A 26,230-nucleotide genomic window follows, 5' to 3' on the forward strand; every position below is an offset into this window, starting at 1 on the left:
AATTTTATTTTAAGGTCCTCATGAAAATTCACCAGCATGTTAGTGTGGATTTCTCTGAATATACACATTATTTTTTATTTTATTTTTGGCAAAGGAATTTCCCCAAATATGATGCATTTTGTTATTTTCCCTAATATATACCTTTTGCCTTAATATATGTGTGTTTTTGTACACATCACTTGGCTGGAGAATTGCACCCTGCTGGAGAAGAGCAACTTTCAAAGGATGGCTGTGTTTTGCTTCGTGTGTCATTTCAGAAAGTGTGAATTAGGCAGGTTCACCTTGAAATGTGAACTGAATTGAATTCCTCCCCCATTCCTACCTGCTCAGAGTTCAAGCTTGAAACTTTTGCTTCTCTGCTTCCTTCCTGTCACAGTGCACAACCCATCCTAAGTCCCATATGAATTTTTGTAAAGACCCATTATTGTGTATGCTTGTTCCACCATCTGGGAACCACTTTTCATTTGTCTTCTCAGTGGGTTGCATACTGAGGCATCTTTGCCCCATGAGTCAAGGCAATTCCAGTACTGTGGAATGCTCCAGGTGAGCAACTACAGTGGTGCCTCGCAAGACAAAATTAATTCGTTCCGTGAGGCTCTTCGTATAGCGGTTTTTTCATCTTGCGAAGCAAGCCCATTGACAGCTTAGCGGATTAGTGCTATTAGCGGTTTAGCGGCTTTTAGTGGATCAGCTGATAAGCGGCTTAGAGGCTTAGGAAAAGGGGGGGAAGGGGGGAAACCCGCAGGAACCGCAAGACATTTTCGTCTTGCGAAGCAAGCCCATAGGGAAATTCGTTTTGCGAAGCGCCTCCAAAACAGAAAACCCTTTCGTCTAGCGGGTTTTCCGTCTTGCAAGGCGTTCGTCTTGCGGGGCACCACTGTAGCTCCAATTTAGGCTGGAGATGCAGTGAGTAAGACCATATGGATGCTTTAGCTGAGATTCTTGCATTACAGGGGGTAGAACCTTGTGGTCCCTTCCAACTCTACAATTCTATGAGTTCCTCACACTCCACTCAGGGCTGGCGCGAGGCATTTTGGCACCTGAGACAGACCCTAAAATGGTGCATCCCTCCCCGTCAGCGAAGAAGGCATGAAGGAAGATCTACAAAAGGAATAAAGTGGAGAAAGAAAGATTGACATCAGGATCTGCTGCCCCGGTGGACCCTGCATTCTGAGGCAGTTGCTTCACCTTGCCTCATGGGTGGGCCAGCCCTGGCTCCACCGCTTGCCTGAAGGGTGTGAATCCTTAAAGGGCCAACCCCCTGGCCTTAAGATGAGCATTTCACCTTTTTCTGGCTTTCCTCATGCTGTACTCCCTGCCAGCCTTCCGATCGGCAATCCCAAGAGGCAGAGTGGTTTAGACCACAGCGCCATGTGATGGGGTGAGCTCCTGTTGCTCTGTCCCAGCTCCTGCCAACCTAGAATCATAGAATCATAGAGTTGGAAGAGACCACAAGGGCCATCGAGTCCAACTCCCTGCCAAGCAGGAAACACCATCAGAGCACTCCTGACATATGGTTGTCAAGCCTCTGCTTAAAGACCTCCAAAGAAGGAGACTCCACCACACTCCTTGGCAGCAAATTCCACTGTCAAACAGCTCTTACTGTCAGGAAGTTCTTCCTAATGTTTAGGTGGAATCTTCTTTCTTGTAGTTTGGAACCATTGCTCCGTGTCCGCTTCTCTGGAGCAGCAGAAAACAACCTTTCTCCCTCTATGTGACATCCTTTTATATATTTGAACATGGCTATCATATCACCCCTTAACCGCCTCTTCTCCAGGCTAAACATGCCCAGCTCCCTTAGCCGTTCCTCATAAGGCATCGTTTCCAGGCCTTTGACCATTTTGGTTGCCCTCCTCTGGACACGTTCCAGTTTGTCAGTGTCCTTCTTGAACTGTGGTGCCCAGAACTGGACACAGTACTCCAGGTGAGGTCTGACCAGAGCAGAATACAGTGGCACTATTACTTCCCTTGATCTAGATGCTATACTTCTATTGATGCAGCCCAGAATTGCATTGGCTTTTTTAGCTGCAGTTAGACCGCACACCTGTGCAAGTAGATAAATAGGTACCACTGCGGCAGGAAGGTAAATGGTGTTTCTGTGCACTCTGGTTTCCGTCACAGTGTCCCATTGCACTAGAAGCGGTTTAGTCATGCTGGCCACATGACCCGGAGAGCTGTCTGTGGACAAAAGCCGGCTGCCTCAGCCTGAAAAGCGAGATGAGTACCACACCTCATAGTTGCCTTTGACTGGACTTAACCATCCAGGAGTCCTTTACCTTTACTTTTTTACCTACTCCCTGCGCTGTAGGGCAGCTACATTGGGGGGGGGGGACTTTACTCAAATCTGCTGAATTGAGCTCAAGGGATAGCAACAATGGCTTGGCTGCTGACCACTAGCCTCAGGTTCAGTATCAGGAATCCAGTCTAGCTCCTCAGCCAGTGACACAGCAGTCTTTCCATGGCCAGCTCATCCTTCTTTGACTCAAAGTTCAAGGCCAGGGTCACAACACACTATTCTTTGGCTATATAGTGGTACCTCGCGTTACATACGCTTCAGTTTACATACGCTTCAGGTTACAGACTCCACTAGCCCAGAAATATTACCTCGGGTTAAGAACTTTGCTTCAGGATGAGAACAGAAATCGTGCTCCGGCAGTGCAGCGGCAGCAGGAGGCCCCATTAGCTAAAGTGATGCTTCAGGTTAAGAACAGTTTCAGGTTAAGAACGAACCTCCGGAACGAATTAAGTACTTAACCCAAGGTACCACTATAATGTAAAATTTCATCTGCAAAACTGTAGATGACCTATCTCCAGGATGTAGGACACTCTGAAGAGTGCAAACCTTTTTAGCACTTTTTGTCCTCCATAGGTGTATGGATTCGTTGTTACAGCTTATTTTTTGCCTAATTCAGTACCAAGAGGGATCAAAATGTTTGAATGAGATCAACAGTGTAATGAAATAATTATTGGAAGCATTAAGCAAAAGAAAAAAAGGGAGGAAGGAATACTGAGAAAATGGTGCCAAACAAGTTAAGCATGGGGGAGGGTGGGTGTGTGAAAGATTTTATTTTCAGGTTTTGTTGATTTAGATTTTTATTTTATACATCTATATATTGCCCTTCAGCCAAATGGTTTCCAGGGCAGTTAACAATAAAACACAGAACAATACTTTCAGTATAACAAAACCAAATCGCATTGGAAACCAGCAATTAAAAGCAGGAGATAAACAGCTTTATCCACAAAAACTGTTTTATGGAGCTCAGAGTTTTGATCCATATGCTGCACATCCTAAAATGCCCTTTCTCCCCACCCCTATTGGTATTGTGAAACACTGCTCACTTTGCAGATACGACTTTTTATATCATGAAAGAATGGAACGGCTCAGCCATGTTATGTTCCGTTCTTACTTGGAGAACAGCCGCTTTTCGGTTCAGAAGCTGTTTTTTGCCATGAGGTTCTGGAGGTTACAAGGGGTCCAGAAAGCTATAGGAGGTATGATAGGTCAGCCGAGGAAACTGAAACCTAAAGGGGAAAATAGAAACAAAAGAAGCTCTGCTGCCCTTCTGGCTGGCCAGGATGTTGGGAGAGGGAGGTACGAGTAGGGAATACAAGGAGAATTGGCAAGCAGGCAAGAGATTTGTTGGGAATTTCAGAGAAGAGTTAGAAATCACAACAAGAGAGAGTACGGTTGCACTCATGCCCTGCTTATGAATTTCCCATAAGCAGTTGGTTTGGGCCACTTTGAGAACATGGTGAACATGGAGAACATTAGTTGAGATTATGTAATCTCCTCTACCAGTAGTGGTCCCCAGGAGAAGGAGAAATCAGGCTCCTTTTCACTAGACCTTGGTCTGACCCAACGGGGCTTGAATTCAGTAAAAGTCAGGATGGAAAGCGTTTTGCTGATGCCTGTGAGAAACCTGGAGGCAAGACCTCAGCACAAAAGCGCTCTCTTCTCCTGTGTTTTCTGGCAACTGGCCTTCAGACACATTGCCTCTGACTGTGGAGACAGAGCACAGCCATCGGGGCTAGTAGCTATTTTATTATTATTATTATTATTATTATTATTATTATTATTATTATTATTTACTTATACCCCACACATCTGGCTGGTTTTCCCAGCCACTCTGAGCAGCTTCCAACGAAAGATTAAAAATACATTAAAACATCAGTCATTAAAAACTTCCCTAAACGGGGCTGCCTTCAGATGTCTTCTAAACGTCAGATAGTTGTTAATTTATTTGACATCTGGTGGGAGGGCATTCCACAGGGCAGGCACCACTACCGAGAAGGCCCTCTGCCTGGTTCCTTGTAATTTCGCTTCTTGCAGTGAGGGAACCGCCAGAAAGCCCTCGGCGCTGGACCTCAGTGTCCAGGCTGAACGATGGAGGTGGAGAAACTCCTTCAGGTGTACTGGGCCGAGGCCATTTAGGGCTTTAAATGTCAGCACCAATACTTTGAATTGAGCTCGGAAACGTACTGGAAGCCAATGTAGGTTATGTGGTCTCGGCGGTCACTCCCAGTCACAAGTCTAGCTGCTGCATTCTAGATTAGTTGCAGTTTCCGGGTCACCTTCAAAGGTAGCCTTATCCCCCATAAAGGTGATTCTTCTCGTATCAAATAGCTGCTTTAGGAACTGGGCAATATTCATAAAGATGGTGGTGCAGGAGCTAAGCATTGTTCCACTTCCCTGCATGCTGCCATTCTTGTACTACCCCGGCCCCAATACTATGTACATTCAGAATCAACATTTAAGGGGCTGTATCCAACCATAGAGTAGATCCATTGAAATGAATAGATATGACTATAGATTTCAGTGGGTCTGCTCTGAATGCAACCCTGTAAAGTGTGCAGATTGGTGCTGTTAGACCACAGCATGACAACTTATTAAAGATAAATTTCTCCTGCTCCTTGGGAACACTTTCATACCATCCACACAGTGTCCAATGGTCCTTTGACAAATCCCAGTACATAAACTCTTCTTAATTTCCTTCTTTGCAGGAATAAAGATGAAATTACCACAAAACTGCTGACAGGGGGGTTCAGGTAGAGAAAGGAGCTCCGGATATTTGGCAGGGAGGATGTTTTTCAAGTCCCACACATTTTGGAAGAATCTTTCTTCTGGGGCACTATAAATATACAAAATACACGCACAGGGAATGGGGTAGTGAATGTTCATACTAAATAAATAGGATGGAAAATTGCCAAATTACTTATGGATTTTTTTTTAGCTTCCCAAAAACCAGAGCACTACGTCAAGGACAGCAAAATGTATGTAATACACCATATTAATAAACATGAGACTGTAGTATACTTTATGATCCCATTTCCTCTGTATAGAGAAAGAGAGAAAGAGAGAGTGTATTTATAGCAGCCCTGAAGAAATTCTGAAATGTATCAAGCTTTAAATAAAACAAAACTATGCAACAGATAGTTATAATAATTTTTGATGGCACACTGCTTATTAAAGAACTACAATATGATGCTGCCACTGAACAGAATTAGGCTTGCATCAAAGTACTTTAGAATAAAATTATAAGATATAAAACATATCGGTATGCAATACGAAAGCACCGTACAACAATCAAATCACAATACATTATAAAATATATTATAAATAAGGATTGAGGTAAAAACCACAAACACAATACAAGTAAACCACTCTTCGCCACCCAGGTACCATCCAGATTTGGTTGGACTACAACTCCCATCAGCATGTGTTGGCTGCAGCTGATGGGAGTTGTAGTCCAACAGCATCTGGAGGGTGCCAGGTTGGTGCAGGATGAGTAAAACCAATGAATACATTAAATAGCACTGGGCAGAACAACATTTCATTAGGCTCGGCCTCCTAAAGCATCACAGGAAAAGAAGCTCTTGAGATGCTTCTGGAAAGATGACCAGATAGGAAGGCCTCCCAAAGTTCAGGAGCTAAAACAAAGAAGACCCTGTGCTTCTTGGAATCTGACTTGACCTCAACATAGGATGGTGTTTGCAGCAGGGCATTCGATCTTAAATTTCAGGGCAGGAGGCGAGGAGTCACGCTGGAAGGGACATTTCCTGAGATAATCAAGCCCCAGACTGCTTAGGGCTTTGGCACAGATTGGTATCTTGCTATCAAGGAAAAGAATGTGGGGTGGTGCCACTGAACAGCTGGTTTCCCCCCTAGCTATTAAAATATTTGGAAAGGAGCACAAACCCACAAAAAACCCCACAACGACCTACAGAGAAGTGGAAAAGCTTTCTTCGTGATGATGAGAACGAAGACACACATAATAAATCCTTCTCACGCTCTCTGTGGAAAGAGACAAATCCGCCTTTGAAATCCTTGGCCCTTAGCTTTCTTAACTCTCAGCACTTCTTCTTCAATTGCACCATCCTGGGAGGTTTTAATCGTGTTGGGTGATAGGAAGGAAATTGCCTTAAACTGAGAGAGATCGTAGGTCCATCTAGATCAGTATTGTCTAAGCTTGACTGGCGGTGGTTCTCCAGGGTTTCAGACACTTCCAGCCCCACCTGGAGATGTTGACTATTGAACTTGGGACCTTCTGAATGGAAAGCAGATGTCCTGCCACTGAGTTATGGCCCTTCCCGAATCCTAATGAAACAAACAGCTTTCTGTTCCCTCACAGAACCTGGACTGCAAAATGCTGTGTGTCTTGGGCAACTGGTTATTCACACCAGTTCATCCAATCAGCAGATGACATGTGATTCATAGGTCAGGTGCATGTGAGTCACAAACTATAGTTCCCTGTAGGTCCCTCTGGATTGCCCTTAATAAAGCTCCAAATTTCCCTTAACTTTATGAAAGTCAGATTGAATGGATTCTTTTAATAACCGGAAATCATTTTCAGATTTTGCATGGCAAAGAGCCAACGCCAGAAAAAAAATGATCTTATATCAGTGCAGGTTAGTAATTTTGGAAGCTTAGCTATGTTGTTATAAAATTCCTGTAAATATCCATCAACACATTAGCTATTGAAGCACAATATTTGCTTTTACATGTCAAAACTAGGAACATTATTCAAATCCTCTTCTTTGCACGTTTTCCTCATTAACTCGTTAGAAAAATATTGCTGCTTCTGTACAATCTGCTTAATTCTATCCTTCCTGATTTTTCATTTTCTTTCCCCATCTCTGCAATCTTCTGAGCAAATTTTGATTTTAAACACCCATATATGTGTATACATGTCCACACATAGCTCTCTAAAAACCAGTGCATTGGACATTGAATGGTTGAACACCAAAACTGATAGACTCATGGCACTCCTAGGAGGAAAGATAATAAAATCTGAACATCCAGGGTGCTTTCATCAGCCAAAACACCGGAACTCAGTTTTGGCACCTCTCAGGTGGGCACCAATGCCATTGTAAGAGAACAAGGGAGGCATTCTTGGTGATTCCGACACAACTTTTTCTAGAAAAATAGCACTGTGAACATCTACTCTAAGGCAGAGTCCTCTGCACACCACAGACCCAGATTAGCCTATGTAATACAAAATCTACATGCCACACAAATAAAGAGGAGGTGGTACCATGGCAGGGTGCCATGTTTCAAGTGAGTGATCAAATGTGTTCTTTTCACTTAAGCATTACTCCCAGATACCAAGCTAGAGAGAGCATTGGTCTTACCCAGTAAAAAGCAGATTCCTAAGTTTCTAAGGGTGTGCTAAAGCCAGTTTGACACTGAAAGCTTCTACATCAAAAGATGCAGTCAAATATGGTGATGAGGTGATGGATATTAAGGGTGGTGTTGACTATTTGGGGGGTTGTGGGTGCAGCCGTAAGGATGGTTTTATGGCATGAATGTTCAGTTGACATATGTTTGGCACATGCTTAGATGCACCTTACCACCCAACCTGCATCTTCCATCTGAAAGCCATTTCGTCATGTGTCTGGCAAATACACACAGCATAATCTTAGCCTATTGCATCGCCCCTTGCAACCATCAAGCATTGCCACCCAGGATCCTCCACCCGAACAACCATCTTGAGATGTGCTTCTACCAAGTGTTGATGAATAATGAATCCAGACACAGACTGTTGGTCTCTTTAGTCTCCCTCCTTCCATCTGGGGTCCTCTAACTCAGACTGGATGATCGACACTAGTTTTGTGCCAAAACTGTCCTCCAGTTTCTCAAAAGTTTCCTACACTTGTGAAAGAGCCTTCGGTTTTTCTTCCTCATCTGATGGACACTTTAGAATTTTGAATAATTCTAGTGGGTGAGCTTACTTTATCCTTGTGAGGGGGCTGGTGTGCGTGTTTTACTTTCCGCTACTTATTTCTCCAGGGTTTGGCAGCCTTCCTGATCTGAAATTTCCTGATCTGAAAAAGCTCAGTGGGAGGACTTACCTCATGACACCTTCTCCTGAGTTTTTAATTGAAATGAGGGAAGCCAGGGAGGGTGGCTAAGAAGCACATGAAATTGGTGCACTCACTGGTTTTGGTTTTTAAGGGAAGTTCTACCTTTTATCTGCTTAAAAAAAATCTTTCTGTGCTGATTTCTTTAAAAGTAAAAATATGACTTAAAAAATAAATTGTACAGAGCAGCTGCCAGCAAGATGTTAGGCAATCTCCTTGGCTTCCTGTACTTACAACAAGACAGTGTGGTGTAGTAGTTGGACTAGGAGTTAATGGGGGGGAATATATGTTGAAGTGACCTTAGTCCGAGAGGGACACAGGTGGCGCTGTGGGTTAAATCACAGAGCCTAGGACTTGCCGATCAGAAGGTCAGCGGTTCGAATCCCCGTGACGGGGTGAGCTCCCGTTGCTCAGTCCCTGCTCCTGCCAACCTAGCAGTTTGAAAGCACATCAAAGTGCAAGTAGATAAATAGGTACCGCTCCGGCGGGAAGGTAAACGGTGTTTCCGTGCACTGCTCTGGTTCACTAGAAGTGGCTTAGTCATGCTGGCCACATGACCCGGAAGCTGTACGCCGGCTCCCTCGGCCAATAAAGCGAGATGAGCGCCGCAACCCCAGAGTCAGTCACAACTGGACCTAATGGTCAGGAGTCCCTTTACCTTTACAACCTTAGTCCAGAGATAGCCAACATTGTGGCCTTCAGATATTATTGGGCTCCCATTAGCCCCAGCCAGGGAAGATGGGAACTGTAGCTCAACATCTGGGGTTGTCATTCCTGCCTCTGAATTCACACACACATTTCTTGTGTGAGTAAGGAATAGGCATTAACGGTGCAATCCTTTGTCTGTACACCTAGCAGCAAATCCTCAAGGGGACTTACTCTCAGACCAGTGTGCATAGGACTGCAGCAGAAGAGTTCCCTGGCAGTGTACTTCAGCAATATTCTAGAGCTTGTGGGTGTGCCGGGGAACATTAATAATTCTTAAAGCATTAGCATTTGTATCACACAAATGGGAAACACAGCCATGATTTTTTTTTTAAAGCTATTTATTGGAGCCTCTTAGTCCCTCAGCTGTTCTCCCAATATTCCTAGAGTTTAATTAGGATTCTCAACTCTTCACCCCAGCTTACTCCTACATCTTAAACATCACCATGCTCTGCAGAAATTTAACTTTGCGTGACCAGGCAGCAACCGTCCCAGCCCAAGGGACCACCAGAAAGGAATAAAGACTCTTGACAATGTGTTATGGAATTAAAATTTGTCTGCAACTTTATTAAACTTTCAAATGTAGGAAGATCTTGGCTTAGACATTGGGTGTGTATCCCTCCCAGCCCCCCAGCCAAGGGAACTGGGGCTCCTCAGGGTAAATGGGATATGAGGGTGCCCTGCAAGATGCATGTGTACGCAGGCAGCCCACCCCATATCCCCACAAGCAGCGTAGTTCACTGACAACCTTTTAATGTATGGCCAGTGACACCCATATTACAACCCCTTTAAGAGGGGACCCTAGAATTGCGGCCGCGCAGGGGGGTTGTTATGTACTGAGTTGAATAGGATCCAAACTGCAGCAGTCTGATTGGTCCTAGAACAATAGGATCCAAACTGCAGCAGTCTGATTGATCCTAGAACAATAAGATTCAGAATGCAGAAGTCTGGTTGGTCCTAGAACAATGCAGCAGTATGATTGGTCAGCAGGAGCCACCCAATCCAGCTCCAGATAGAAGTGAATCCACAACCCGATTGGCCTACAGAAGAATTCCGGAATTAGCCAATCACGTGCAGCCCATTGTGTAAATAATGTATATAAAGCAGATAATGTATATAAAGCAGAATCACCACTTCACGCCACGCCACGCCCCCCCCCCCCAATTTAGGAAGAAAACGCTAAAGGATTCCCCCCAAGGCCTTAAACCACCAAAGTTGTGACGAATTTCTACGGGGAAGACAAAACCTGCCTATGCAGGAAAATTTCTTCCTGGTTCTTCAACAGCAACCAATCAAAAGACCGCCGCAGCACCCACTAAACAGGAAGAAAAAGGTTAACCTGCAAACAAGAAACATTAAACAAAGGGAGGGTTGGGTGGGTGAAGCTCCTGAGCCAACTGCCTGGGTGCTGCTGACTCCACCCCCTATTTATGGGACAGGCCCCACCTCCCAGCAGTGTAAATTGACTAACTGAGGCTGGGCATGAACCTCCAAAGAATAACCCGGAGAGGCAGGTCAGCCCATACAACTGATAAGTTCCCCAGGCTCTGAAGCACCGCACACGATCCCACAAAGGGCACCCACAGTCTAAGTGTGAGTGCTCATTCCATGACAAAGGGATTAAACTGTTGAAATATATATATTGTGGGAGGTTGTCAGATACCAATGGACCCTTTGTTCTCTGTGCATTTGGGCAACAGGTGAAAAGACTCTACGGAAGTAGACATACATGTGTGTAGGGCTTCTCCATATGGGGAACCTCACCTAAACTGGGTCCCCTCTAACACAGAGGAACTCGACAATACAGAGCCAGTGTGCAGTAGTGGTTAGAGTGTCGGACTAGGACCTGGTAGATGAGGGTTCAAATCCCCACTCGGCCATGAAGGTCATGGCCTCCCAGCCCAGTCTGCTTCACAGAGCTGTTGTGGTGATTAAGTGAGGAGAACCATCTACACCACCTTGAGCTCCTTGGAGGAAAAGGTGGGGTGTAGATACAACAGATAAAAATAAATCAAATTGATCTGGTTCACACAACACAGTGAGCCACAGTGAGCAGACTTGTGGGCTCTCAATGTGTTGAGCTAAGGCAAGGTGGGTCACAATGCATTGAGCTAAGGCAAGGTTTGGTTTTACAGTGGTACCTTGGGTTAAGAACTTAACTCGTTCTGGAGGTTCGTTCTTAACCTGAAACTGTTCTTAACCTGAAGCACCACTTTAGCTAATGGGGCCTCCTGCTGCTGCCGCGCCACTGAAGCATGATTTCTGTTCTCATCCTGAAGCAAAGTTCTTAACCCGAGGTACTGTTTCTGGGTTAGCGGAATCTGTAGTTTGGAAACCAGTTCATTACTATGCCCAGACTCTTTGCACACCAGCCAAAAACATGAACAGCAGGGAGATGTGGTTTCTGGATGCGTTGGTTGGGACGGGGCTATTCCCCACCAGCCCCGCATATCTTCTTTCAGTGCTTAGAGGAGGAGTAATTGTTGGCAGAGACATCACCTTGCCAACAAAGCTATGGTTTCCCCAGTAGTGATGTACGGAAGTGAGAGCTGGACCATAAAGAAGGCTGATTGCCGAAGAATTGATGCTTTTGAATTATGGTGTTGGAGGAGACTCTTGAGAGTCCCATAGACTGCAAGAAGATCAAACGCATCCATTCTTAAGGAAATCAGCTCTGAGTAGTCACTGGAAGGACAGATCCTGAAGCTGAGGCTGCAATACTTTGGCCACCTCATGAGAAGAGAAGACTCCCTGGAAAAGACCCTGATGTTGGGAAAGATGGAGGGCACAAGGAGAAGGGGACGACAGAGGACGAGATGGTTGGACAGTGTTCTCAAAGCTACCAGCATGAGTTTGACCAAACTGTGGGTGGCAGTGGAAGACAGGAGTGCCTGGCGTGCTCTTGTCCATGGGGTCACGAAGAGTCGGACATGACTAAACAACTCAACAACAACAACAACAATTGGGGGCAGGGAGAAGTAATGGGGGTGAAGTATCCTGCTTCGTTCTGCACCCATGCAGTTGTTAAGGACACTGGAGCAGAGCTGTGAAGAGATAAACAATGCTGGGATGAACCTAAGCTGAACAGAAGCCGAGGCTCATTGAGCTCAGCCAGGGACTGGAGCTGGAATGGAATGGGAAGTAGAGGAGCGTATAAGCAGAGTTGGGTCTGCTCCTTCCCTCAGGTCTGGAAGCAGTAGTCAGGCTTCCCACATCAACACTGGCTCCTGTCCCATCACCAATGGCTGGCTCTGCAGCAATTAGCAGGTGATTGTGTTTATCTCAATGGCCCCAATAGCTTCAACTGCCGATTTCTGCATATTAAACTTGGATGGAGATACAGAGGCAGACCACGCTTCTCCCTCTCCCGTCTGTCAGTTGGCAACTGTAATAATGCTTGTGAGTCCCACGGCCAGTAATTCACATCTGCAAATACCCCTATTTTCAGCTTTCCGCACAAGTCTTATCTCCAGGGGATCCTCCAGACAGCCCATTCATGGCCTCATTCAGAAGCTTACATGGCATTACCAGCAGCACCCGGAGTGAGCAAGCGACTGTATGAAAGGCTCTTTGATTGATAAGCTAGCTTATATCCTCCAGCTATTACCGGACCATTTATTTTGGCCTTTGAAACTACTGAAAAAGTCTGTCCTGGGAGTCATTGCTTCCTCATTGTTTTATGGCTATGGCCTATCCCTTTGGCCAGGATTTCTCCAGTTCAGGCCAACTCTTCAACCACAATTGGAACCAGATATTGTAAAGTTCTCAACACCTACCAATTAAGAAGACATTCTTTTCCCCCTCTCCCCACCCCCTCTTTTTTTTTTTTACACTTCTCAGCACCGAGAGTCAAAAGAAGATCACTTTCCACCCACCCAAAAGTTCTAGCCTACCAGGTTGTGTAAAAATAAAAGGCTGATTTGGGAAGAACCCCAGACACCCAACACTTTCGATACTCAACTGGGCAAGGTGTCTAACACACACACACACACACACACACACACACACACACACACACACCATTTGTAGCCTACACTTCAACCTAAAGAATCCCATGGTGATACATCACAATCTGTTAAAATACTCAGATCAATACATAAACCATAGAACCAACCATATATGAGACAGACATCAAGGAAAGCAAAAAATTGAGAGGGAGAAGGAGGAGGAGAAGACAAGAAGAGGAAAGCCTGAACAATCCAGCAGGACTCTCAGTCTCACATCAGTTTCCATAGGTATGGGAAATCAAATGTGTCTTCATCTGACACCTAAGAACAGAACGAGTGGGGACCAGTTGTAGCTCTATGTGGCTATGTAGCTCCTCCTTGATGACTGAGTGGGATGGTTCTTGGAAGCACCATACCTGGCTGATGCCATTCTTACCTGTGTGGCCAAGTCCAGAGAGCAACATCGGGGGACTGCTCTTCAACCCCCTGGCACTTTGGCTATAGGGTTCTGTAGGGCACCATTATGCCCCCTTGTGTTATTTAACATCTACATGAAGCTCCTAAGAGACTTTATGAGGAGTTCTGCTGCACAGTGCCATCAGTACACTGATGACACACAGCTCTGTTTCTCCCTAACATCTGAATCAGGCGAGGCTTTGCAAGCTCTGGGCTGTGCCTTAATGCAGTGGTGGATTGGATGAGGGCCAAAAAACTGAGTTTGAACTCTGGGGGGGAGGGGAATGAAGGTTTTGTGGTGGGTAGTTCCTGTGTGCAGAAGATAGGCCAGTTGCTTCTTCTGGATGAAGTAATTTTAAATTTATGTTTAATTTGTTATTACCGTATTTTTCGCCCTATAGGACGCACTTTTCCCCCTCCAAAAATGAAGGGGAAATCTGTGTGCGTCCTATGGGGTGAATACAGGCTTTCGCTGAAGCTTGGAGAGCGAGAGGGGTCGGTGCGCACCGACCCCTCTCGCTCTCCAGGCTTCAGGAAGCTATCAGCAAGCCTGGGGAGCCCACGGGAGTTCCCGCAGGGCTCCCCACGCTGCAGACAGCAGCCTGCTGCCAGGCGTGCGGGGCGCCCTGAAGCAGAGTGCCCCTAGCGCCGGGCAGACATCTGCAGCATGGGGATCAGCCTGCCACCTGGCGCGCGGGGCGCCCTGAAGCAGAGCGCCCTGCGCGCCGGGCAGACGTCGGCCAGCCCCACAAGCTCGGCGGACAGCAGGGAGGCGCAGCGCCGCCATACTGCTGTTCCCCGACCTGGTTTTGGGGGGGAAATAAAGGGAATTTTTTTCCCTTTATTTCCCCCCCAAAAAACTAGGTGCGTCCTATGGGACGGAGCGTCCTATGGGACGAAAAATACGGTAGTGAGTCACCACAATTGATTATCTGTACATTTAAAAAAACAAAACTAATTGATATTCTATGTTTTATAGTGTACACCACCTTGATATATTTTATGAGGTGGAGGTATAAAAATACTTCTATAAATAAATAAAAGTTCAAATTTCATTTTTATAGTGAAATAGTGCCATTTCATTGTAAATTTAAGACGTGGGAAGCACTATTGGGCTCATCTAGCCCGGTCCACGAGTCAGCATTTGAAGTTTCCCCAAATGCCTCAAAGCACACAATGTAATATCACTCTGGTGCATTGTGGGAAATTTAAATGGCGGCTCAAAGTCAGTAGCAGTCCACTTGGGGAGGGGCAGGTGGGTTCTCCTGGGATGCTGTGACCCCAACAACTGCATAAAGGTGCTGGTTGTTGATATATTATCTACGTAGCCAGGTGGGCCTGGCCCACCCATGAGGCAAGGTGAGGAGACCATCTCAGGCAGCAGGACCCATAGGGGCAGCAGATCCCAGTGTTGATCTTTATTTCCCCTTGTTCCTCATGTACATCTTCACTCACTCTTTCTTCCCTGGCAGTGGCGGGGGGAGCTGCCATTTTGGGATTTGCCTCAGGCACCCAAATGTCTTGGGCCATCCCTGCAGCCAGCTCAGCCTTGCTGCCACAAAGCTAACGTACCAATCCGTCTGAAGCTTAAACTACACCACACTTTCTGGATATGAACCATAAATTTTGAGTTGGGCGGCAACTGTACACAGAGCGACTGGCACCAAGAGGTGTAGTGAGGTGGCGGAGACTATTCCTTTCCCATTCTTCTATACATTCTCATTCCATTATGTGTAACTGTCCTGACTTATCATTTTTCTTACTGACCTGAAGAGGGTTAAGCTGTTGATTCTTCACACAAACTGGAAAGTTCCTCGAACAATGTTTGAAGAGCAAAGATATTTTTTTAAAAAAATCACACACAAACACAAAACCTCCCTCAGGAGACCCAATCAAGGATGAGCAAGCTGATTTGTTGGCATTCACACAGCCTTCTGGTAATAATGAAAGCTGAGGAAACCAAGTGGCTGTCAAATATCAAATGACTATTGAATATAAACCAAATAGTCTCACTTCATGAACTGACCCTCCCTCCTGCTGGAGAATCTCGTGGCGATGATGCCCTGTAGGAAATGGTATTCTTTCTTTGGCAACTGTTGGCTAATCTGTTGTACACCATTTAGAGTTTTGGGTTGCTGTTTTTTAAGTAAATGGTTTATACATTCTATAAATATATTCACCATTTTTGTGCAATTCAAATGGCATGTTTATCTTTCTCAATTATAGCAGAGACCGTAAAGATTTCTAAGTAATCAAGTGATCATTCATGTACTCATTGCGTAGCCAAACTGCTGAGGTTTTTTGGGTCTTTTTGTAAACCCCACCCATTTTAATTGTATGGTTATGAGTTTGTACAGTGTTATACAATGCAATTGTACAGTGCTGCTGTACTGCACTGGATTTTGTTTTAGCGTTTTAGAAATTATTACTTTTTTCCTGATACCATTTTTTAAAAAAAAAAGTAAATTCAACTTTGGGTTCAGTACCTGTTATCATCAATTCTGTCTTTCACCACCTCATCTTAAAATTTTATCCCTGTTCCTTAATAAAGGAAGCCTGTGCAACAAGAACATGGTGGAACCACGTTGCATCCGCTTGAATCATTTTATGGAGGACTTAATAAAGGTAACCAACAGGGTAATTGTCAAATAATTGGTCTGCATCATCACAGCTTACACACAAAGAGCCTTTAATTGTTTTCTGGCATCCAAGGAAAGAGGGGGAAAGAAATGCTGAGCTCACAGACAACATGTAATCCATCTGTGTTTGTTTTGGTGCATCCTGGATTTGTGGAAGATGCTGGCAAAAGATGTTGCCTGGGGTACAGTGACCTTTGCACACCCGCTGAAGGAATAGCTCAGGAGACTAATAGCGTGTAAAACAAGAAGGCTGCTTGTCTTTAGATTATGACCTGGGTCACTTCAAGCATGTGGGAAAAATGTGTTCAGATAAAGGCAACAAAATTGTTAACACTTTTAATTATGCCTAGATTACAGGGGGGCATTATCCAAAGAGTGGAGTTCATGTTACTGAAAACCTTATCAGCTGCCATTCGGTGAATGGTCAGGGCTAGCAAAATCCTTGGAGTTGCTGTCTTGGCATATTCATTCACAATGCCTCTCCATCCATTTAGCCTCTTTTGAAGAGTCAGCCCAATCTTAATCCCGATCAACAATAGCAGCTTCATTCAGGTCCCCATTATCACACGGTGCTTAAAGCAATCGCCTCCTTACCGGAAGAACACAGTTTTTGTGTTCTAGGTTATTTGGCACAAGCGAAAGCCTATGCAAAAACAATCCAGTTAGAACCTAAGGTGCTATTTCGTTTCTTGGAGACTAATGCCCAATTAACACGTTCCCTTTTCAATTGCACGCTGCTGCAAGATGTTCTAAGCCTGCACTTAAAAAATGCAATGCAACAAATACATCCTTGCAAAAATGTGCATCATACAGGTATGTTCATCGGTCAAACACGATTGGCTGCAGCTCCTTGTCAAATGTGCACTTGGTGCCAAATACAAATTTGCTTCTGTGTGAAATAGAACTAACTGGAGGTGCTGGAGCAGTTGCGTGGCGAGTTCCTGCCTCCTCCCTCAGACAGTAAGAGCTGTTTGACAGTGGAATTTGCTGCCAAGGAGTGTGGTGGAGTCTCCTTCTTTGGAGGTCTTTAAGCAGAGGCTTGACAACCATATGTCAGGAGTGCTCTGATGGTGTTTCCTGCTTGGCAGGGGGTTGGACTCGATGGCCCTTGTGGTCTCTTCCAACTCTATGATTCTATGAAATAAAGACACAAGACACAAGAATTCGAGTTAATGGGTCAAATTAGGCCACAACTTTATTGATTACAGGAATTGAGCAGTATTGGCTTAGGCATTGGTCCTAATCATTAACTGGCTTCAGCCCGCTGGCTGCAAGACCGGTGAGGGTTAACTACCAGTAGGGAAAGTCCTGCTGAGGCACGTCAACTAGGAGCTCCCCCCCCCCCCCAGAGTTACTGCTCGGGGGTGTGCCGTGGTCCCACACCTCCATAGGCTTAGGACAAGGCCTAAATCCTTTACCGGACTACCCTTTGTTTTGGGGGGAGGTGATGGTGCTTATTTCCCCCCTTCATCTGCATAACAGAAGAACCATACCCCTACCAATGCCTAACCGCCAATCGAGCCCAAGCTCGCCAAATTTACTTCTGTGTGAAATAGAGCTAACTGGAGGTGCTGGAGCAGTTCCCAGCAGCCAGGATTGGATATTTGGGGTTCTCAAAAACCCACCTCAGAGATGCAAGCTTTCTAGCCCCAGAATTCCACTGCTGCATGGATCAAAATCCAAGCCAGAGAAGAATTCCCTCACTTGGCACATTCCCATCAGCCTTCACCATCTCCAAAAGCCCTCCTAGCCAGTCCTTCCCCTTCCCCTTTCTGTTCACATAGGTTGCAACTTGTTGAGTCAGTGAGAACAGTGGGGAGAGAGAGAGAGGAGAGAGAGGTTTGCTTCTTCTCTCACTTCCTGTTAATGGGCAAGATGGGTAGCGGCGTGGCAAAGCCTGGAAGACTATGGACTATCTCCAGGCTTTTGCACCCTGACACACTGCAAATTGGTGCTTGGGGGCAATAGAAAGAGGAGAATAAGGAGGGAACCCTCAGGCCATGAACCACTCCACCTGCCTCTAGTGCCCCTGTTACTTACAAGGTAAAAGAAGAGCAATAGGAAATGTGTTTGGTGGTGGAACATGAAGAACTGGGAGAGATGGCTGGAGCATTGGATTGCTTCAGGCAGTGAGTACATTGGCGTGGAAAGTGTTAATATAAGAGTCATTTTCAGGGACAAGGATTTTGAACGCCTTGGCTGGAGATGGACAGCTGTAGCCCCGTGCCTAGATACAAGGCCAAAGGGCCTATTTAGTTGTTTAAACCTTTTCTATAGTAGCTGGTCATTTTTTAATGATTATTTGTATTGTTTTGATAGTAGCTAATCCTTTACTGCACCTGTGTCACCAAAGAAGAAGGATGTTTTGCTGGACTCCATCTTGATATTTTATATGAGGTGGCAGTCTATAAAGATGGTTGCAAATAAACAAATAATATCCTCCAGGCCAGTAGGCAGATTCCCACCATGGCTAGCCATATGCTAGCCTGGTAGATTACAAGCCTGGTAGATGAAGGGAACGCAGTGGATGTAGTCTACCTTGATTTCAGCAAGGCATTTGACAAGGTGCCCCATGATATTCTTGTAAAGAAGCTGGTAAAATGCGGACTTGACTATGCTACCACTCAGTGGATTTGTAACTGGCTGACTGACCGAACCCAAAGGGTGCTCATCAATGGTTCCTCTTCATCCTGGAGAAGAGTGACTAGTGGGGTGCCACAGGGTTCTGTCTTGGGCCCCGTCTTATTCAACATCTTTATCAACGACTTGGATGATGGACTCAAGGGCATCCTGATCAAATTTGCAGATGACACCAAACTGGGAGGGGTGGCTAACACCCCAGAGGACAGGATCACACTTCAAAACGACCTTGACAGATTAGAGAACTGGGCCAAAACAAACAAGATGAATTTTAACAGGGAGAAATGTAAAGTATTGCACTTGGGCAAAAAAAATGAGAGGCACAAATACAAGATGGGTGACACCTGGCTTGAGAGCAGTACATGTGAAAAGGATCTAGGAGTCTTGGTTGACCACAAACTTGACATGAGCCAACAGTGTGACGCGGCAGCTAAAAAAGCCAATGCAATTCTGGGCTGCATCAATGGGAGTATAGCATCTAGATCAAGGGAAGTAATAGTGCCACTGTATTCTGCTCTGGTCAGACCTCACCTGGAGTACTGTGTCCAGTTCTGGGCACCACAGTTCAAGAAGGACACTGACAAACTGGAACGTGTCCAGAGGAGGGCAACCAAAATGGTCAAAGGCCTGGAAACGATGCCTTATGAGGAACGGCTAAGGGAGCTGGGCATGTTTAGCCTGGAGAAGAGGAGGTTAAGGGGTGATATGATAGCCATGTTCAAATATATAAAAGGATGTCACATAGAGGAGGAAGAAAGGTTGTTTTCTGCTGCTCCAGAGAAGCGGACATGGAGCAATGGTTCCAAACTACAAGAAAAAAGATTCCACCTAAACATTAGGAGGAACTTCCTGACAGTAAGAGCTGTTTGACAGTGGAATTTGCTGCCAAGTAGTGTGGTGGAGTCTCCTTCTTTGGAGGTCTTTAAGCAGAGGCTTGACAACCATATGTCAGGAGTACTCTGATGGTGTTTCCTGCTTGGCAGGAGGTTGGACTCAATGGCCCTTGTGGTCTCTTCCAACTCTATGATTCTATGATTCTATGCTTCCGAGACTCTCACAAGCAAAGCATGAAAGTAGCAGCCATATTCAGAGATACGCTGCCTCTGAAGATGGGGTTCTAACATATGTCATACCCACTGATTGATTTGCCCTGCATTTAAAAAATAATAATCTAAGGTGTGGATTAGGGACGCAGGTGGCGCTGTGGGTTAAATCACTGTGCCACTTGGGCTTGCCGATCAAAAGGTCGGCGGTTCGAATCCCCACGACGGGGTGAGCTCCCATTGTTTGGTCCCTCTTCCTGCCCACCTAGTAGTTCGAAAGCAAGTCAAAGTGCAAGTAGATAAATAGGTACCACTCCAGTGGGAAGGTAAATGGCCTTTCCATGCGCTGCTCTGGTTCACCAGAAGCAGCTTAGTCATGCTGGCCACATGACCCGGAAAGCAGTCTGCAGACAAACGGCGGCTCCCTCGGCCTGTAAAGTGAGATGAGCACCGCGACCCCAGAGTCGTCCGCGACTGGACTTAATTGTCAGTGGTACCTTTACCCTTTACCCTTTAAGATGTGGATTATATGGCCATTTAAGCCAATAAGCAGTGAGTTCCATACACTACAACTACAATTGTGTGAAGAGGCTCCAAGGATGGGAAGTTCAAAGTTACCGGAGGCTAAGAAGTTTGAAATCTGGTGACCAAAACATTTCTTTGCAGAACAGGAAGGCATGTTACGCTGACTTTTTCCCTTTCTCTTCTCTTCATTACCCATTTGCAATATTTCCATACGAGAATACTCTGTCTTTTCTTGGGATAATCTTGTTATGTTCACAAATGTATGTCTGAGAGGTACAAATTGCTTTTCAAATGAAAATTAATCCACCGGGGCTCTTAATCATGTAGACTTTACATACACACAGTTAATCATGCAGATTAAATAATTAGGTGCAGATACTGAATGAGTAATGTAACTGGGAAATGTTTACCTGATTGTGGACATTTCTGCAGTTTAGCATTTCAAAGGCTGAGTGAGTTTTGACCCCAGAGATGATGACTGCTCTTCGAGAATCAATGTGGTCCATATGCCTGATGAATAGCTTTGTCAGGAAGTTGCCTGGAATTGAGTTTCCCAGGAGGGCACCAGATCACAGGATTAGGCAGCGCAGCAGCCAAGTTTGTTACCTACAGGGAAAGAGAGAGTAAAGATCACACTCTACCACACAGCAGAGTGGATGGTGGGTAAAAGCCGGGGGGAGCAGAATCTATTGGTCAAGGGAAACAAAGAATTTATTGGACTTAAAAACGAAAACAAAACCCAACCCATACATGCATCTTTTGAGCTGCACTGCTCTTTATAGAAAGTTAAAACAAATAAGGTGAGCATTTTAACTTGGCTTCATTTGAAGATTTACCTCAGCGCAGTATGGCTGCAATCCAACTGACCCAGCTCTGCTGAACTCAGTGGGATTTATTCCTGAGCAAATTAACCTCGAGTAAAATTGCTCTATGTGTTTCATTTACTCGTCAGCTCCTTGGTTCGCAAAAGGCAGGGAGGACACTTCTGTAAGCTATATCCTTCTGTTTGCTCCTCGTTCTGTCTCCTGGTGGCATTTTATAGGCCGCTTAGATTTTATGCCAAATTGCAGTCAGGCAAAGGAGCAGAAATATCCTCCCCACTCTGACCCTGCTGTATCTTACTTGAACGACAGCGGCGTAGCGTGGGTTGTCAGCACCCGGGGCAAGGCAAGTAATTTGCGCCCCCTAACCCGGGGCAAGGCAAGTAATTTGCACCCCCTAACCCGGGGCAAGGCAAGTAATTTGCGCCCCCTAACCCGGGGCAAGGCAAGTAATTTGCGCCCCCTAACCCCTAACCTACCCCCACTGCCAGCTTCTTCTTTCTGCTGCCTGGGCTGGGGTATTTACGGTAAGGTAGCCACGGTGGTGGCGTGGCTGTGAGAAGGGGCTGCCTGGCGTGCCCTCCACGGCCCTGACGTGCAGGGACTGCGGTGAGCGCTGAGAGCCGCTGCCTGCCAGACGCCTTCAGCCCGGACGCGCGCACATCTCGTCGGTTCCACAAGACATGGGGCTCTGCTACAGACTGCGCCTGAGGCTCTTCGGCGACTCCGGAGGCGGCGAGCACCCCCCCAGATGTTGCGCCCGGTGCGGCCGGCCTCCCCTGCACCCCCCATGCTACGCCACTGTTGAACGGAGCTAGGCTGGGACAGGGTGGCACCGGCGACAGAGCCAATGCAGCATCCCTGCCAATGTGCCCAGGAAGCCTTGACCTCATCACCACTCTGTGCCACCCCAGCCCCTTCCAGGTATGCCCCAAAACCTGCCCTACCACACCAGCTGATTCTGCTAACGTGGCTGGCTAAAATTACCATGCAGCTCATAGTTAAACTATGGAACTCACTCACACAAGAGGCAGCGATGGCCACCAACTTAGATGAACTGGACAAATTCATGGAGGACAGTGCTATCAAGGGCTACTAGCTATGATGGTTATGCTCTTCTTCATGGGCAGAGGCAGTATAGCGTCTGAATATCAGTTGCTGGAAACCAATGGGAGGGAGAGTGCTGTTGTGCCTGGGTCCTGCTTGAGGGTTTTCCGCAGCCACCTGGTTGGCCATTGTGAGAACAGGACGCTGGACTTAGATGGGCCATTGGCCTCTTCCAGTAGGATCTTCCTATGTTCTTATTAATGCTTTGATTGCTGCACTTTTGTTCATCATTGTCCTTGTGTGTCTGTTCTACAATTTTTATGTTGATAAAGGATCTTAATTTATTTCCATTCTCTCTCTCTCTCTCTCTCTTTTTTTTGTACACTGCCTTGGGAAAAAGTGTGTGTTGAAAAGCAGCTTAAAAGTTATGTGATAAATGGATAAAAACAAATGTATAAGAAGCAATGCAGTCATCAATGTCCATACCCATATAAGAAGCGTTAGCCTGCAACGCTTCCCTAAAAGATATTTTTCAGTTGGGTGCATTTAGGCCTCGTCCCCTCTACATTCACCCTCCTTGCTGTAATAATAATAATAATAATTTATTTATACCCCACCCATTTGGCTGGGTTTCCTCAGACATTCTGGGCAGCTTTCAGCAAAATATTAAAATACAATACAGTGGTACCTCAGGTTAAGAACTTAATTCATTCTGGAGGTCTGTTCTTAACCTGAAACTGTTCTTAACCAGAGGTACCACTTTAGCTAATGGGGCCTCGCGCTGCCGCCGCGCTGCTGGAGCACAATTTCTGTTCTCATCCTGAAGCAAAGTTCTTAACCCGAGGTACTATTTTTGGGCTAGCGGAGTCTGTAACCTGAAGCGTATGTAACCTGAAGCCTCTGTAACCCGAGATACCACTGTAATTCATCAAATTCTATCAGCACATACACTTGCCGTGTTTTCTTGAATCACACTCTGTTTGATTCCCTGCCCCCCCCCCTTTTATGATGCCAGCCACCAGGAGGTGGCACAATTGCCCCTGACCTGAAGAAACTCAGGGCACAATGGAAATCCTAACCTCTGCTCCACACTCTCCCCCCCCCCAGCCCATGGCCTTCAATATGGACAGATATGGATTAATCCGGAAACATTGAGGTGGTGGGTAGGGTGAAAAGAAGTCAGAATTTTAAAGCATGTCGTGCATTAAAGAACTAGAAGTAACTTGGCATAGTAACAGCAATCTGGATTCAGGCATTAGACACAAGGAGGGTAAGCCTATCTAAAACAAGCTATTCCCTCCCCCATTAACATTCCCTCCCCCCATTCATAACAATTGCTTTTTCCTCTCAACACATCTGCTTTTTAACACCCACAAAGTCTGATGCTGCCAGCAGGTAGGGGTGGCTGAGTAAGATATTCCTCAAATAGCTTCAATAATAGCATAAGTAATTGCTGTAAATATTTACATCACAGTTATCAGTAAAATGGAGATATACACATACATGTATGCAAGCCCTAATAAGAACTGCTGTGCTTTTGTTAAGATACAGAGCAGCTGTTTGAGAAGTGTTGCCTTTTGACTGGTAGTTTAACTAATGAAAAAAATGCTTCTGTTTCCTTTTGGATCCCTTAATTAAAATAATTCTCCTATCTTCTTTTTTGCAAGGAAGCCTTAAATCTGATTCCTGTGAAAATTCCAGTTAGTATGCACATTGTTTCCACCCATCCTGAGCTACACACACACACACACACACACACACACACACACACACACAAGCTCCCACACCCTCAACCCCCTGCACAGTCTTGGCCCATGTGTGCAAATGTAACATAAAAAAGAAGATCTGATGCCAAGGAAATTCTCGATTTGCATTGCATCTTCAGGGGATCACATTCCCTTCAGTGTTTTTGTCCCTTTCTTTGTTGCCCACTTACTTGAGGCCTTTTCAAGAGGTGGAATGATAAATTAGTGTAATTTAGCAGGCCATTGTGGGGAGCGATTAGGTTTTTTAATTACCGCTGATGTAATCCCAGGAAACCACTCAGTGATTCTTCAGCAGTGGTTAATGACCAGTTTGTTAGTGAAGAGCTCTGAGCCAAGTGAGGGGCAGGTTAAACTCTTCTGAAGGGCTTGTTAATCCCCAAACAAGAGCTCAATGCAGCTATTAACCATGTTTGGCCATTTTAGAGCTCCCTCCGAATGTGTGCAGCGGTGGGAAATGGCCCCGGCTGTAATGTAAAGCCTCGCACAGCGTTTGCCTTGAGCTTTGAAGAAAGGCCACCTCAAAGTCAAGACATCTCGCTTCTTTGTCTTCAGACTTCGCCTCAATCCCACGAGTTTTAAAGGGACCACTTTGTGGGTTTACGAACCAGCTGCTCCAAGCAGAAACTGAACGATTGCAGCAAATGATTGCCAGAAACAAACCTTGCTCTGGACTGCTCCCACTGTGAATATACTGACTTTCAGTCGATAACTTGCTATTTCTTCTTGCCAGTCCTTTGATTACTGACTAAGCACCTGCTCCTAAGCACACACCAATCGTGCCCTTTTAAGATGCTTGCAGCAAATATGGGGTGGGGGATGCCATGAGCTTTCATAGAACCACTGAATTGTAGAGTTGGAAAGGACCCAAGGGTCATGTACTTCAACCCTCTGCAATGCAGGTATCACAGCTAAATAATCCCTCTGTTTAAGAACCTCCAATGAAGGACAGTCCACCACCTTCCAAAGGCAGGCAGAAGCATTGTAGGCTACGCTTGCCTGGTGAGCAACCACATTTGTTTAGCAGGTCACCCCATCCATAAAGTTTTGGGGAGCAGTGGGATCAATATGGCTAAAACATACGTATAAGAGTCAACTCATTAAAACAGAATAAATAAAGCCTTATAATCAGGGGTTGTGCCTCTACAGTGGTGCCTCGCAAGACGAAATTAATCCGTTCCGTGAGTCTCTTCGTCTTGCGGTTTTTTTGTCTTGCGAAGCACGGCTATTAGCGGCTTAGCGGCTATTAGCGGCTTGGCGGCTATTAACGGCTTAGCGGCTTTAAGAAAAAGGAAACAAACTCGCAAGAACTCGCAAGACGTTTCGTCTTGCGAAGCAAGCCCATAGGGAAATTCATCTTGCAGAACGACTCAAAAAATGGAAAACTCTTTCGTCTTGCGCGTTTTTCGTTTTGCAAGGCATTCGTCTTGTGAGGTACTACTGTACTTCCTGTAGTGCCTGTGAGGGTCTTGGCAAAAATCTCAAAAATTCTGCTCAGATCCTGATTGCCCTGACTCAGCCTCTTCTTGCAATGAACACAGTTCTCGTGGATTCAGATATCCAAACAGCCAGACCTGTGTGTAGTGTGTGTGTGTAGCCAATAAGCAGCCTCAAGCAAGCCTTGCTTTTTTGTGTTTTGCTGGTTTGTGGCAGCTTCTTCTCCAGAAACCATGGTGGGAGGCATAGCTCTCAACCTTCCCTTTTTTTGCGGGAAATTCCCTTATTCCAGTGCCGTTTCCTGCTGCTTCCCACTGCTATCCCAGATTGTTAGATATCCCATAGACTGTCCCCGGGACAGGTGAGGCTGCCGATCCCTTATTTTCAAATCTGAAAGTTGACAGCTATGGTGGGAGGGGGTAAAGGGAGAGAGTCTGGGCAAATAAGCGAGCTTTCCCCCCCCCCCTTCCTTCCTTGCCTTTTGCAAGGTCTCAGATGGTTTTCCTGGCGTTTCCCACTATTTGGGGGTCAAAATTCCATGACTGTGAACACATTAGAAATTTTCGGACATGAATCAATGGAAATTGTCAACTCATTATGCAAACTCTTGCCTAACAAATGGTTCCCTGAGAACTCATTGTGTTCGGATTGTGGGGCCGTGCATGTACACCACTAAGGGACTTTATCTTAGCACTACATCAAATTCCTCCCTGTAGGTTGAAAATAAAAATGCCCTAATGTGTAACAGGAAGTAGCATTAGGAGGGCAAAATTACATCAGGGAAATGGCAGAGGGCAAGGGTTCCTTCTCCCACACCATAGTACAAACCTCCCACCCAAAGGCCACTCT

General features: G+C 45.7%; 1 long non-coding RNA gene across 1 annotated transcript in view; it reads right to left on the reverse strand.

The window, feature by feature from the left end:
* The window catches only part of LOC309337510, a 161,880-nt gene that overhangs the window by 120,462 nt on the left and 15,188 nt on the right, over positions 1-26,230 (reverse strand). The window contains exon 2 of the long non-coding RNA XR_014154375.1: positions 20,724-20,919. This is a non-coding gene — a long non-coding RNA (uncharacterized lncRNA). The remainder of the gene's footprint in view (positions 1-20,723; positions 20,920-26,230) is intronic.

This window comes from Podarcis erhardii, assembly GCF_964252035.2.
Source record: "Podarcis erhardii genome assembly, chromosome: 2".
Classification (NCBI taxonomy): domain Eukaryota; kingdom Metazoa; phylum Chordata; class Lepidosauria; order Squamata; family Lacertidae; genus Podarcis; species Podarcis erhardii.